Below are 7,321 nucleotides of genomic sequence, written 5' to 3' on the forward strand. Positions count from 1 at the left end.
GAAGTGCTTAATAGATGTTGCATCTTGGCCTCCTCCTTGCAGATTCCAGTCGTCAGCTGAGTTGACTTCAATCCACATAAAATCAAAAATATAGCTGAAGGTACTAGATATGGCAAAGGCTATGGGACTGACAACATTGCATGCACCAGAACTAGCCATACCCCTAGCCAACCTGCTTAAGGACAGCTGCAACACTAGCAATTACCTGACCTTGTGAAAAACTGCCCTGTTCACCAAAAACAGGGCAAATGCAATCTGGATAATTACCAACAAAAACAGAAACTCAGTAGGTCTGGTAGCATCTATGGAAAGAAAGCAGAGTTAATGTTCCAGTGACTCTTCTGTGGATGAGTTAACTCTGCTTTCTTTTCACAGATGCTGCCAGACCTGCTGATTTTAAACCAGAGTCTTGATTAGGGTGGTGCTGGAAAAGCATAGCAGGTCAGGCAGCATCCGAGGAGTAGGAAAATTGATTTTTGGGCAAAAGCCCTTCATCAGGAATAGAGGCAGAGTGCCTGCAGAGTGGAGAGATAAATGAGAGGGGGGGTGGGGGTGGGGAGAAAGTAGCACAGAGTACAATAGGTGAATGGGGGTGGGGATGGAGGTGATAGGTCAGAGAGGAGGGTGGAGTGGATAGGTGGAAAGGAAGATAGGCAGGTAGGACAGGTCATGGGGACGGTGCTGAGCTGGAAGGTTGGAGCTGGGGTGAGGTGGGGGAAGGGGAAATGAGGAAACTGGTGAAGTGTTCCAAGGCAGAAGATGAAGCGTTCTTCCTCCAGGCGTCGGGTGGTGAGGGAGCAGCGGTGGAGGAGGCCCAGGACCTGCATGTCCTCGGCAGAGTGGGAGGGGGAGTTGAAATGTTGGGCCATAGGGCAGTGGGGTTGATTGGTGCGGGTGTCCCGGAGATGTTCCCTAAAGCGCTCTGCTAGGAGGCGTCAAGTCTCCCCAATGTAGAGGAGACCGCATCAGGAGCAATGGATACAATAAATGACATTGGTGGATGTGCAGGTAAAACTTTGATGGGTGTGGAAGGCTCCTTTGGGGCCTTGGATGGAGGTGTGGGAGCAGGTTTTGCAATTCTTGCGGTGGTGGGGAGGGTGCCAGGAAGGGAGGGTGGGTTGTTGGGGGGGCGTGGACTTGACCAGGTAGTCACGGAGGGAATGATCTTTGCGGAAAGCGGAAATGTGTAGGGTGGGAAATATATCCCTGGTGGTGGGGTCCGTTTGGAGGTGGCGGAAATGTCGTCAGATGATGTGGTTTATGCAAAGGTTGGCAGGGTGGAAGGTGAGCACCAAGGGGGAACTGTCCTTGTTATAGTTGGAGGGGTGGGGTTTGAGGGCGGAGGGGCGGAATGTGGACAAGATGCGTTGAAGGGCATCTTTAACCACATGGGCAGGGAAATTGCGGCCATCTGGTGTGTTCTATGGTGGAACTGGTCCTCCTGGGAGCAGATACGGTGGAAGCGGAGGAGTTGGGAATATGGGATGGCATTTTTGCAGGAGGTAGGGTGGGAAGAGGGGTTATCCAGGTAGCTGTGGGAGTCGGTGGGTTTGTAAAAAATGTCAGCGTTAATTCGGTCGCCATTAATGGAGATGGAGAGGTCCAGGAAGGGGAGGGAGGTATCAGAGATGGTCCAGGTGAATTTAAGGTCGGGTGGAATGTGTTGGTGAAGTTGATGAATTGCTCAACCTCCTCGCGGGAGCACGAGGTGGTGCCAATGCAATCATCAATGTAGCGGAGGAAGAGGTGGGGAGTGGTGCCAGTGTAACTATGGAAGATGGACTGTTCTATGTAGCCAACACAGAGACAGGCATAGCTGGGGCCCATATGGGTGCCCATGGCTACCCCTTTCGTCTGAAGGAAGTGGGAGGATTCGAAGGAGAAATTGTTAAGGGTGAGGACCAGTTCAGCCAAATGAATGAGACTATCAGTGGAAGGGTACTGTTGGGGACGTCGGGAGAGGAAGGCTTGGAGGCCCCGGTCATGGCGGATGGAGGTGTAGAGGGATTGGATATCCATTGTGAAGATGAGGCTTTGGGGGCCGGGGAAACGGAAGTCTTGGAGGAGGTGGAGGGCATGGGTGGTGTCTTGAATGTATGTGGGGAGTTTCTGGACTGGGAGAACAGGACAGTGTCAAGATAGGTGGAGATGAGTTCGGTGGGGCAGGAGCATGCTGAGACAATGTGTCGGCCAGAGTGGTCAGGCTTGTGGATCTTGGGAATGAGGTACAATCGGGCGATGTGGGGTTCCTGGACTATTAGGTTGAAAGCTGTGGGTGGGAGATCTCCTGAGGTGATGAGGTTCTGTATGGTCTGGGAGATCATGGTTTGGTGATGGGGTGGTAGAATCATGGTCAAGGGGGCGGTAGGAGTAGGTTTCTTCGAGCTGGCGTCTGGCTTCAGCGGTGTAGAGGTCAGTGTGCCAAACTACCACTGCACCCCCGTTATCTGCTGGTTTGATGGTGAGGTTGGGATTGGAGCAGAGGGAGTGGAGGGCTGTGCGTTGTGAGGGTGAGGTTGGAGTGGGAGAGGGGTGTAGACAGGTTGAGGCGGTTAATGTCTCAGTGGCAGTTGGAAATGAAGAGATCGAGGGCAGGTAATAGGCCAGCAGGGGGTGTCCAGGTGGATGGAGTGTGTTGGACGTGGGCAAAGGGGTCCTCGGAGGGTGGGCGAGAGTCCTGATTGTAAAAGTAAGCACGGAGTCGGAAGCGGCAGAAGAAGTGTTCAATGTCACGGTGCGTATTAAATTAATTGATGGTGGATGGAGGGGGATAAAGGTGAGGCCTTTACTGAGGACTGGTCATTCGTCCTCAGTGAGTGGGAGGTCAGGGGGAATGGTGAAAACTCGACAGGGCTGGGAGTTAGGAGCTGGTATAGGTGTGGAGTTGGGAGTGGGGGGGTGGAGCCTGTGACTGGAGTGGGCGTGGTGTTAGGGGGAATGGGGGTGGAGTCATGAACAGGGGTGGTGTTCCCCTCAGGGTTCTGAGGGGTGGGGATGGTGACAGTGTGATCTGTGGAGGGCGTGTCAGCAGAATGCAGGTGAGTGGCGTTGGTGGGGGCAGAAGTGGTGGTGAACACGGCTGTAGGGGGGGGCAGAAGTCACTGAGTGTGTGACACCAGCAATGATGTGAGGGGTGGAAGTGATGTCACGTGTGGTGCATGAGGAATTGTGAGGGGCAGAAGTGAATGCGGAAGTGGCCATGATGGGGGTGGAAGAGATGTCATCCATCACTGTGGGGATGGTACCTGCAGCAGCCGCATGGCTAATAGTGTCTGAGCAATTCCAGAGGCTGGGGGAATCTTCTGGGATGTTTGAGGAGTGCTGGTTATGGAGGTGGGTATATAAAAGTTTGTAGTACTTAACAGCTTTTGATGTTTGAGATGGTGTTGAAATACTGTTTGTTGAGAGTATGAGTTCTAAGAATATAGTAAAGGAGGTCCTTTGCAATTCTGAGAGTCAGCTGAGGCAGGGCTGACTGTAGAGAGGTTAAGTGCTGGCACATGGCTGCGAGTGTAGAGCGAAGGATCTTGAAGGAGTACCATTGCTGGTGGTTTTGAATCTGTAGTCTGTACTGTTTGTCCTGTTCGGGTCCAAACTCTGCTGCTTTAAAGGTGGTCCAGAGTCCGTGTGGGATGAGTTGGTTACAGAGGCAGGCACTGAGAAAGCAAATGTGGCTGTGGTAGCGAGTCTGTTTCAGGACATGATTGAAGAGCTTCAGGGCAGAGGAGATGACCTGGGGGTTGTAGTGAGAGAGAGAGACTCACTGAGATTCTTGTAGAGAGAGGAGGAAAACTTCTTCAAGGCAGGCCTCCTTGCAAGAGGATTCCCTGCTGATTTTAAACAGCAATTTCTGGTTTTGTTTCAAATCTCCAGCATCTGCATAATTAACAGAACAGTCGATAAGTAAAGAACAGAAATGTTAATCCTGAATATATATGACTGATAACCTCTCTGCTTCTTATGCACTTCACATCACTCACTTGACAAGATTACAGTCCTTATAGGAAACGAGTCATAGTCCAGTTTCCAATAGTTTCACTTGTCGCAACTTTGCTGTGTTATAACATTGAATGACCATCAGAAAGCACTGCCCACAACCTTCAAATACTTATGAAACATGCAGTTAGGCTATTTGGCATTTTTTCACCCTCACCTCACCAAGGCAAATCTTTTATAATCCTCAGATGATGTTCAACCAGCGACTGTCTCCTCTCACATTTCACTCAGTAACTCAGAAGCAGTAGTCTTCTCTGCTGAATACACAAGATATTCCTTGATCTCATTCTTTCTGCCCAAAATCTCAAAGACGATGCGTCCACTATCTACTCAGCATTTTTGCTTTCAGATGTCAACTTTTTTTTTAAACCTGTTCTAATTAGGACTCAGTCCATCGTCTTCTTGTTCACCAAGCCAGCAGAACACATAGCAAAACAAATGGCTTCTTTCAAATTCTATTTTATCTGATTTTCCCTCAGTTAAATAGTGGAGGAAAGTCAAGTTCTTAGCCTCACATGAAAATTGATATTTGCTACAGAAACTAGATAAAAGTAATCCCAATGGAGTTCCACCTCAACAATAATGGGTGACTTGGTGGCTCAGTGGTTAGAACTGCCACCTCACAGTGCCAGCGACCCAGGGTTGATTACAGCCTCGGCTGGCTGTCTGTGTGGGGTTCGCACATTCTCCCACTGTCTGCATGGGCTTGCTGTGATTTCCTCCCACTGTCCAAAGATATGCAGGTTAGACGGTTTGGCCACTGGAAATATAGGGATAGAGTGGGGGGCGTGTGTCTGGGTGGGATGCTCTTTTGAGGGTTGGTTGGACTTAATGGGGTGAATGGCTTGCTTCCACACTGTAGGGATTCCATAATACTCAGAATAAGGGAGATCTCTTGCATTCAGGTAGAGCAATCAAATGCTCATGGCATTTTAGCCTTTATTGCAAGATAATCTTATACAGGACTTTGGTGCAACTATACCTGAAGTATGATGTGTAATTTTGAATACCGTTTTTTTAAAAAATACACTTGCATTGAAGGTAGCATTGTGAAGGTTCCTTGAGATGAGAAGATTTCCTACGATGAGAGGTAGAGGAAATTGGGTCTCTGAGATTTAGAAGACTAAGAGGTAATATCATTGAAACATTATGAAAATCGTTGACAGGGTAGATACTGCTTTCCCAGGCTGGGGAATGTACTGTTTCATAATAAGAGGCCAATGTTTTAGCTCTGAGACAGGGACATACTTTTTCACTTGAGGGGTTGTGAATCTTCGAAATTTCCTATCACAGAATGATGTTGGGGTCAAGTGATAAGGTAGTACTGTAGCAAGAGTTCAGTTAACTGAGTTGGCCAAATGATTGGTGTGAAAGGCAGAATGATGACAAGAACACTGGTTCAATCCTGATGTCAGCAGTGGTCATTCATGGCTTGTGTACCTTGAACTGTCCTGCCTCGATGATCCTACATAGGTTATAGTTAAACGTTCAATTAGTCCATAGGATCGTGGACAACCCACATTGGCATCTTTAATGCCAAGATAGATATTTGGTTTCACAAAATAAAGGGATAAGATGAGCAGACAAGAAATGGAAATAAAGCCTGAGAGTAGCCATGACCATATGCAATACCAAAGTACAATTCACAGATTTACAAAAGAAACAAAAAAACAGAAATAATTGTGGATGCTGGAAATCAGAAACACAAACAGAAGTTGCTGGGAAAAAAAAACACAGCAGATCTGGCTGAATCTGTGGAGGTAAAGCAGAATTAACATTTTAGGTCTAGCGATTTTTCTTCAGAACTCTGACGCTGCTTGACCTGCTGAGTTTTTTCAGTAATTTCAGTTTGTGTTCGCACATTCACTCTAGCTCCTGTCTCTTATGCTCTTCAGTGAGATTATCTACCATCTCACGAAGGTCTCATATTACTTTCATTACACCTAGCAAAGTGTTCTGCAGATTCTTGAGTTTAGTTGAATAAAATTATACTATTCAATTAGCTTACAAGTATCTGAAGAAAGCATCGATGGTAACACCCTTTCACTAAATATTCAACAACAATGATTTATATACCGTATATACTCGAGTAATAGTCAAATTATTTTAAGACTACAATTTAAGATTAAATTTATGAGGTCGACTATTACACGGATACTACTTTTGAGGGCCTGAAATTCATGCCCATTAAAATTCATGCCATTTTATGAGCAGAAGCCTAATTGATTTCTAAACAAAGAAAAAAGGCAATGAATTATGATATTTAGCAGATAACGACAACAGAAATAAAAATGAATTACCAGTAGTCAGCTTTTATTTAGACACACAAGAAGTAGAAATCTAATACGGCTTTAAATCACAATTACTGGCACATTACATCTTAAATTAAACATGTCAAGTACAAAAGCTCAGTAAACTCCTGTAAAATCACACTGTTCGACACCTTTGGCACTAAATAAAGCTTCATAATCATGAGAATGAATGATATCATTGTATGGATCCTCTTCATCCTTGCTGTCTGTAGTCAGCGGTAGCACATCATCTGCTGCTTCTTCATCTATGTCATCCCATAGATAATCATCCACTGTACCATCCAATGCATTTGAAATTCCATATTTTTTGAATGATTTGAAAATGCTGTCAGCTTTCATTTTATGTCATGAATCAACAATCCATTCACAGATCAGTGGCAGTGATGGAGCCTGCATACTGCCTCCTTTCATGAATGTTTTTTTCTCCATCACACATCCAGTTATTCCACTTCATTCTCATCATGTCCTTAAATGGCTTATTGACACCAACATCGATAGGCTGCAAAACACTTGTAAATCTTCTGAGAATTATAGCTATGTCAGCATTGTGTGATCGGATGTTACCAACAAAGTTACTCCCTAGATGTGATCTAAACTGGTCGCAGACGAGCAAACTCTTTTCCTTGCATAGTCCACCAAGTTGTAAATTCCAAACTTCCTTTATCCATTTTCTACATCCACTTTCATCCATCTAGCTTTGTGGATGACAATTCCTTTTGGAAATTTTTCCTTTGGCAAAGATTTTCTTTTAAAACAGCCATTGGTTTTAACCTAGTGCCGTCAGCCATACAAGGAAGAACTAAAAAGCAAACCTACTCATCTCATGACGAGTGGTTCTCACCAATACTGTTTTTTCTTCCTCCTGTTTGATTCACAGTTTAATTCTCTGGCATGTCAAGAGTAATAGGTGTTTTGTCCATGTTTCCAATGCATGATAACTTGTAGCGTTCCTTCTGTCAATTTCTGATTACAAACTAGCGAAACTGTAATATCTTATCTTCTAGGTCAGCAGG

Source organism: Chiloscyllium punctatum, chromosome 14 (assembly GCF_047496795.1).
Source record: "Chiloscyllium punctatum isolate Juve2018m chromosome 14, sChiPun1.3, whole genome shotgun sequence".
In the NCBI taxonomy this organism is placed as follows: Eukaryota; Metazoa; Chordata; class Chondrichthyes; order Orectolobiformes; family Hemiscylliidae; genus Chiloscyllium; species Chiloscyllium punctatum.